Source organism: Pipistrellus hanaki (assembly GCF_964339955.1).
Source record: "Pipistrellus hanaki genome assembly, chromosome: 3".
Lineage (NCBI taxonomy): Eukaryota > Metazoa > Chordata > Mammalia > Chiroptera > Vespertilionidae > Pipistrellus > Pipistrellus hanaki.
Window position 1 is genome coordinate 133,002,314 of NC_140505.1, and position 8,978 is coordinate 133,011,291.

Below are 8,978 nucleotides of genomic sequence, written 5' to 3' on the forward strand. Positions count from 1 at the left end.
GAAGCTTAAGAGAAACGGCTTCTTTGCAGGCAAAGTGGAGCAGAGACAAAAGGAATCAGATCTGCCCAGAGGAATCCCAGAAGGATTTAGGATTCTGGGATGCCAGGTAGTGGGTGGTATTGAGGCTTAGGGCTGAAAACATGGAGATTTTATGGTTCAGTTGACTGCCATCCATTTCTTTGGGCATAAAATGTCAGCAGCCTGGTTTCTGTCCTGAACCTAGAGGTCAGAGGTGACTTCCCAGGGGACCTCAAGATTCCTAGAGAAAAGGCCTCCACATACTTGTTGTACAAAGAACTAAAAAGATAAAATCAAGAAAATCTCCCAGAGAATAGAACAGAAAGATAAAGAGAGAAAAACAAAAATAAAAACAAAAAAACCCCCAACAACTCTAAAACAACATTTAAAATATCCATGCAGCATAGAGGATTAAACCAGCAGGGTCAACATCGGACTGGCTGCAATCCAAAGAGCTCGAATAAAGGAAGTGAAGGTGAAGAAATGATCATAGAAACCACATAAGGAAATTTCCCAAGATTAGAGTCTGTTCAAATAATCAATTTCTCAGGGAAGCCTTTCCCGGCCAATTCACTTAAACGGCAGCTCCTCCACCCGGCGCTCCTTGCCTTTCCTCCGCACTTTGTTTTGTTCCACGGAACTTACAAGCACCTGGCATGCTATGCCTTTTACGTCTCTCCTCCCCATTAGAAGGAAGGCTCTATGCAGGCAAGGAGTTTAGCCAGCTTTGTTTAGAGTGGCATCCTCGGGGCCCAGCTAGCAGTGCTCGGCATGGGAGGTGCTCAGTAATTATTGGTGAAGTGAATGATGCGAGGGATCTAAAATCTCATCTGCCAGGGAAAGAATTCAGTTGATCGTGCCTCCAATTGGTTCATTAATCAAACATTCCCTAAGCCTATAATTTAGAAAGAACGGGCAGCCACCTGAAGGAATGAATGAAAGAATTACAGGGGCCGAGCTGCGAGTGAGCATTAGGATGAGAGAGCAGGAGTGGCGGGGGGCCGGGGGGGGGGGGGTCACTGTCCTTTCCATTAGTTTGTGCAAACTGCTGTTTTCACCACGCACCTGCACTGTTTATTTTTTTCAAACAGTGTATATGTCTTAGAAAAACAGTTTTATTTGTTTACTGGAAATATGTCATTTCAACAATAATAAACCTAACTGCTATTGAGCACTTACTGTATGCCAGGCATTGTGCTAAGATTTATATGGATCATTGAAGAATGTATTATATATCTGCTGTCATTTTGCAAGGGTTAAAAGCATTTGGATTTAACCCAAAATTAGGGGGGAAAAACCCTCAATTCCAAAATATTAATATTTAGAAACCTAAACTCAATTGCTTCTCAATGCTCACAACAAAGGTATACATTTGCTATGCCTTCTCAGGTCCCGAAAATGAAAGGAATAAAACACATCCTACAATACTTTTTTAAAATACAATTTTTATTTATTGGAAGTCCTCATAGAACTGCAAAAATGTTTGTCAACGGAATTTGTAGCAACAGGAACTGAAGAAAGTGAAGGGGAAAACATCAGTGCCATCTGCTTGCTCTCCCGCTACCCTGCTTTCCGCTCCCCATCACTCTCTCGGCCTGCTCACCTGACATGAACGGGACCTTTGTGCCAGGACACTTAGGAGATTTTCACAACATGAAATGGCTTCTGGTCACCTGGGGACCTCACCTCTGACCTGCTTCCTTCTGCCTGTGCCTGAATTCTCTGGTACGATGTCATGGACTGGTGACCAGGGGCACACGGAGCCAGTCACCACTGCAAATCATTCTTCACACTTTCCAGAGGTAAGATGTAAACATTAGTAGTTGTTTAAAAGCATTCGTTTTAGCACAAGTCTTTTGCTTCGATGCTTCTGGTGTTGAGACTGGGCTAGGGATCTGTTGGGAGCAGCCTCTCCTTCCCCTTTCCTTTGTGCTTGGCTCAACTCCTTCCCATCGCTCAGGCTCCAGCGTAGATGGGTCCTCCCTGCAGGATCCCTGCACAACACGGGCGCCACCTACGTGGGGAGCCCACATCTCCCGCAGCCCCCGGAGCATCCCTCTGACATCTCACTTTAGACACTGTGTGGTTGCTGCCATTTACTTTTAGTCTCCTGTACTGGACCATATGCTCCATGGGCAGAGAGACTATGCTATTTGTCTGCTAGCTCCAGTACGTGGCAAATAAACATTTGCTGGGTAAATGTATGCATGCATGAAGGAATGAAAGTAACTGTCCATGTATTCAGTTCCGCTTCAATTTGCATACTGAGTATGCCCACATACGGAATATGTGTGAACATTAACAACAGAACAACTGCACAGTGGTGCTTAACAATTACTGAGCTAAAGGCTAATGAGTTAAAAAAGGTTGGCCTAGGTCCAGGAGTGAAAGGGAAAAGAGATAGCGAGAAGGCTGTGCACATTCTCCGTGTCCTGTAGGAAACGCATATTTCCTAAGCTCTTTTCCTCCAGCAATTTCCTACGTAAATTGAAAATGTGCCATATAATTTTATAGCCCCATGAAAGAAGAAAATAAAATGCTTTCAAAATGGTGTGTGCTACATGCTATAACACTGCCTCTTATTTATGGCTTGACAAATAGCTGAGGAAAAGTTGTTATATTTTCCTATTTCTTCAGAGCCTTTGAAAAATGGTTAACAAAGACCACATTGAAAACTTAATTTGCCTTATCACTCATGAGATCAGGTTCTGGATTTATGCGAAGTGAAACGTTTTTTCAATACAGCCCCTCCCCCACCGGCCTCAACCCATCGGCTGGGGCACAAGATGCCCCAGAGGGTCATAGTCGCTTCATGCTTTCTCTATTGCTCTTCATTGGACTAGAGCTAACGTGCCCTGAATGCCCTCACGAAGGATATGAAAAAGCTGAAAGAGAAGTTAAATGTGGCTTTAAAAGCGTAATCAAAGGCTAGTTGAAAGTTGATTGTTTAAGGAGGTGTGGTCCGTTGGTGATTATGGAGAAGCAGGAAAAAAAATTCATTTTTTAATTCAAGTGGTGTGACAGGCTAAGGAATAACAAATCATGGAGACGAAAGTTCCTTGAAATTACCTCATGGGCATACTAATGACGAGTAAAAAGAAACAGAATTATTTTACTTGGATGGTTTATGTGTTTAACATGTGATATTAGCTTTTTGGTTTGGTTAGGGGCCGTGGTCGGCAAGCTGCGGCTCGAGAGCCACATGCGGCTCTTTGGCCCATTAAGTGTGGCTCTTCCACAAAATACCATGTGCTGGCCTGCACATACAGTGCGATTGAAACTTCGTGGCCCATGCACATAAGTTGGTTTTCTGCCTGGGCGAGTCTATTTTGAAGAAGTGGCATTAGAAGAAGTTTAAGTTTAAAAAATGTGGCTCTTAGAAGAAATTTCAATCCTTGTACTGTTGATATTTGGCTCTGTTCACTAATGAGTTTGCCGACCACTGGGTTAGGGGAAAGGACAAGTTAGGATGCTATTCATAAATTTTGGGAGAATTTTCATTAGACTTTGGCTCAATGTCTGTTTTCATATGAAAGTTATTTCTTTGGTCTGAAAAGTGCTTCTTTTAAACAGGATGTATCTTTGAGTAGAATGGTGTTCCAGGGACATATTTAGTTAAAAGTTGAAACAGTTTTGGTCACAAATCATATTATCTATTATGCCACAATAATAGCTATATTTTCTTTCATTTATCCATATGAGATAATAATGTGCTATTTACTTCTTGACTAGCTCTATTTTGTGTATTAGCTTCTGACTAGAATTGTAATTATTATTACAATAATTATTATTTATGCTTATATGAATGACTGTGTTTTTATATTATCATACATTTAAGAAAAAAAAATATTTTTAACCACACACACACACACACACACACACACACACACATCTTCTGTGACTGTGAAATAGGCAAGCTCTTTCATGAGATTCCATTGCTGACTGTGGGTTTGCAGTTTCGCTATTTGTTGGTTTCCAATTCCAACAAAGTAAAACGTGGTTCTACTTCCAGCCCAGGAAGTTTCCCATTTCTCTAAGGTGGAAGCCCAGCAGGAATCTGTGCCCTGTGAGACATGGAAGAGCCTGGAGGGGTTCCCCCAGCCAGTACCGTTTCCTTTACAGGCTCTTATCCTGATTTTCACCATTTGGGATGAATTCCTTAGTGAAGACCATAGTATCCTAGAATCCTAGAATTTTAAACCTAGAAGGAATAGTAAACATCTAATTGAACGCTTGTCCTCAGTCCATAGATTAGGGGTGTCGAACTCAATCAGAGAAGGGGCCAAAATCTAAAATCCAGCCTAAATCGTGGGCCGAATGGTTTACTGAACAGTCATAAACTGACAATGTCATTAACTGACAGCGGAGTGCAGTGATGACAGCGCGGTGCGGGCCACATTGCAAGGCCTGGTGGGCTGGATTTGGCCCGTGGGCCTTGTGTTTGACACATGTGCCATAGATAAACAGTTCTGGCCAGGATTTGTTGCACTCTGGGAGTCTGGGAGTCATAGAACCAAGCTAGAATGAAGAAGGCTCTCTGAGGGTCAGTTCCACCATCTTTCACGGTGTTCCTTCAGTTATACATTCTTAATGTGTTTTTTTTTCTTTTATCCATGGACTTTAGAGGGAGGAAAGGAGAGAGAGAAACATCGATTTGTTACTCCACTTATTTATGCATTCATTGATTGCTTTTTGTGTGTGCCTCAATCTGAAACTGAACCCACCACGCCAGTGCATGGGGACGATGCTCTATCCCAGCCAGGGTCCCTTTATTCCTCCTTTAATTGATGGTATAGCCAGGATTCTTCTGGGAGGCAGTGAGAAAAGCCCAACTTTTCACACCTGAAGAGAAACAACTTCACTAGCCTCTGGGCACAATAGAGTCCAGTGGCTCAGACAATGTCTTTAGCACCTGCTCTGTCTACAGGTCTTATCTGTGCTTCCCTAGGTTCTGGCTTCATTGTCAGGCCTGATTGCCCTGGGCTTTTGCAGGACTTATAGGCATGCACCCTACCAGAGTGAGAAAGGCTCATTTTCCTGGTATCTCATGGAGTGGCCCTTGGTTGTGCCTCTGCTTGAACCAATCAGAGGATGGAGAGAAATCAACTGCCCTGGCTTCAATCTCATACCTTCTCTGCCATCAAGGAGTGGATGTCAGAGCCAGCTAAATCTCATGGGCTGAGAGTGAAGGAGAGGAATTTCCTCATAAACAAACAAACAAACCAACAAACAAATAAATAAAATGGAGCACTCTACCAGAGGAAGATTAAAAAAAAAGGGGGGGGGGGCTGAGTAGTTTAAAGCCACCAGTGTACACACCCAGGGCAGGCTATGTCTGAGGCGCTGAGCTGGGTGTCTGTCTCTGGTGTAGCATCAGTTGTTCATTCATTTGTTTATCAGATGATTTTTCAAAATGAACATGCGGGCAGAAAGTTGAACCTACAGAGATGGGGTACAGAAGAGCTTCTGTGGGATGTGTAGAGGGGGTGTAGCAGGTGGTTTGGAGTCCAGGGCCCTGAGTAGCAGAGGGGAAGCAAAGCCTCAATGAAGGCTAGATCTGGAGCTATGTCATGTGAGAGACTGCCAGAAAGAGCCTATCTGCTTACCCCAGGGAGACTGGTCACAATTATTCATTCACGCACTTCTGGAGGGGCAACTGTGGCCAGCGACTGTGACGGCAGCTAAGGATACAAACATGGCAAGACAGATCTACCTTCATGATCAGCAGGGGTCCACCTTACCCAAAGGATAATGGCAGTTGTGGTCATTGGTATCAGGGAGAAGCCCAGAGTGTAGCAGAAGAACATACACTAGAGCCGTGGTCAGCAAACTGTAGCTCTTTGGCCCCTTGAGTGTGGTTCTTCCACAAAATACCACGGCCTGGGCAAGTCTATTTTGAAAAAGTGGCGTTAGAAGAAGTTTAAGTTGAAAAAATTTGGCTCTCAAAAAAAATTTCAATCGTTGTACTGTTGATATTTGGCTCTGTTGACTAATGAGTTTTCTGACCACTGCCCTAGAGGACCTGACCATGTGGAGGTAAGGATGAGGCAGGGAGAACAAGGTAGAGAAGGTGCCCTAGAAAGCAGAACATTGAAGAATGAGGGTTGCTAGGGTGCAAAAGGGTCCTAAAGAAGAAAAAGAATTCTAGGCAGAGAGTACTAGAGCCTGGGGAACGTGTTTGAGATGACAGAGAATGGTGCATCCTCAGCTCCCCTGGGAGGCAAGCCAGGGCCGTGGGTGGGCAGAGAAAAAGGCTGGGCAAAAGTCAAGAGGGAGAAGGAAGCAAGAGCCAGGCCTTACCACATTATTTGAGCCTTAGGAGAGATTTTGATTTTGATCTGAGAGCATGAGGTTTGTCATCAGGTTTTTTTGTTTTTTGGTATGATCACTCTTGCTGCAAATAGAGGAACAATTGAAATGGCCGAGGATGGTGGGGGTGGGGGTGGGTGGGGGGGAATACACAGACAGAACATTCAAGGTGATAGTGGCTTGGATTGTAAGTAGTGACAGCAGAGATGAAGAGAAAGCAGCTGTGTCCAGGGGTTCTTGAATTTCCGAGTTTTGTAAAGATGTCTTCTGCAAAAGTTGGACAGGCAGTACAATTGACTTATAGATTTGTGGACGTTTCACATTTTCATTAGCTGGTTGAATTGTAGGTTTTATTTTCCATGACAGTATTAAATCGGTTGGGGATTAGGCTGAACATAATTGCTTTATGGCCGAGGGTATCCCATTGTAATAAATAAAAGCCATATATCAGCCTGCCAAGTGCTTGATTTAAGAGTGCAAGGCCACTGGGAACTTTACTGAGCCCACAGATTTGGTGACTAAAGTAAAGAAATGGGGCTTTAAACTCTGGTGACCCCGTAGAATGTTCTGGGTCCTATAACCAGCTTGTTTGCTGCACTTTTGATAATCCCTTAAATCGGTTAGAGCTCATATTCTCCTGAAATATATTGTTGGATTGATAAATGGGACGAACAGCCAGGTTCAGATGCTCTACAATGCGATGGAAGTGTTCCAGCTGATGGGGGCCGAGACCCAGGCTGAGTGCACTGTTATTAGTGTGGTCCCTGAAAAACGGCTTTAGAAAACCAAAGCCTTCCTTAGTGGAAGCTAGGATTAAATGTGCTAGGGGTGTGCACCCAAGAGAAGGGTGATACTGAGCGGCGATTGCATAGATAGTCTATGGATGTTCATTAGTCTAAAGGTGAGAGTGTGGGAATAAAGTCAGGGGGGACCTGAGATTACATTATGGCTCTAGCTCTGTCTTTTATACTCTCTGAGCCTCAGTTGACCCACCAGTAAAGTAAATATGTAATAATAATAATAATCCTATATAATAAAAGAATAATACGTAAATTAGCCATCACTCTGTGACAAAAAATGGTGGCGCTCATAGCAGACACTGGAGGCATCGCCCAGGCAATGGGAGCCCAGTATCTGCTCCTTGGCTGCAGAGGGAGGGGAAGGGTCTCTGGCCAGAGGACTGGGAGCAGGACAAGCATCTTCCCAGAGGCTGTGAGTAAGGAGGGGAGGAACCACACTACGTATTTAATCCTCCTCACAATACTTAGGTGGTTGTTGTTATTTGAAAATGAAAAAAATTGATCTTAGAACTATTATGTGACTTGCCCAAGGGCCCCCCCAGCCAGTTAGTGACTAAGCCAGGATTCAATCCTAGGTAGTCTAGTTTTGGAGTCCACACCTTTTACATCAGATGGTGTCTTTCCCAGTGTCCCTGGGCTTTGAACAGTAATTGCTCAAGGATGACATTATCTAACTTTAAGAACTACACTTGTTCAGTAAAAAGTAATCATGTATAGCCCTAGCCAGTTTGGCTCAGTGGATAGAGCATCAGCCCAAGGACTGAAGGGTCCTGGGTTTGATTCTGGTCAAGGACACATACCTCAGTTGCAGGCTCAATCCCCGACCCTGGTCAGGGTACGTGCAGGAGGCAACCAATTGATGTGTCTCTCATATCAATGTTTCTCTCTGTGTCTCTCCCCCTTTTTTGCATTCTCCCTAAAAATCAATAGAAAAATATTGGATTAACAAGTCATCATATGTAAAACAATACACTTGATATAAAGTACATTCCTTCTGCCCTCTTGTCTAGTCTTCTTCTTTCTTTCACTTTCCTGAAGTTTCATTCCCTAATCTACAGTCTGAGTTTGCATCATGTCTCACTGACTGGAATGTTATTCTTTAGTTGTGGTTTTATTACTGCCCGTGCTTCTAGACCACTTAGCATTCTTGAATTCACAAGAGTCAAGTGCCCCTAGCCCTACTGAAAAGCAACCGCTCATATGAAATGCTATGTAGGCTGAGACTCACTGCCCATGCAGCCTCAGGGTCCCCTGTGATGGGGCGCTAAAGCCCTTTTGTGGGAGGGCCTGCAATTCCTCCCCGGTACTCACAGAGTTGGGGGTGCCTCCAACCACTTGCAGTAAGGTTCTATTTACACAGCTCTCCCTGGGGTCCACCTCCCTCCTGAGAAGTTTGGCTTTGTGGGTGGGGATGAAGTCTCATTGACTTTTATTGTCCCAAACAATATCCTGTACAAACTAGAGGCCCCACTGCTATTTCAACTTAGGTTTAAACTTAAAAGGTTTCTTCTCACAGTAATTTTTGTTGAGTGTACTGCTTATTGTGTGAAAGCACTAGTTTAATTTTTCTAGAAAACCTAATTCAGATATTGCTTAGTGAGTAACTGACTCCAAAATGTGCTAAAACTTTTATCCTATTCACCGACACATCCTATTCTGGACATATCCTTTTTCATTCTTTCTTTTTCAATCCAAAGATTCCCTCTGGGTTTATTTTCATTTTCAGGAAGTAATTTCTCCTTATGTGCTTTTCTATATTAATAAAAATAAAAAGACTAAATGCGGGTTCTATTAAATGCATTTGGCCTGTCTCCCTCACAGCAGGAAATGGCTTTCCCTCCTCTGAATTCT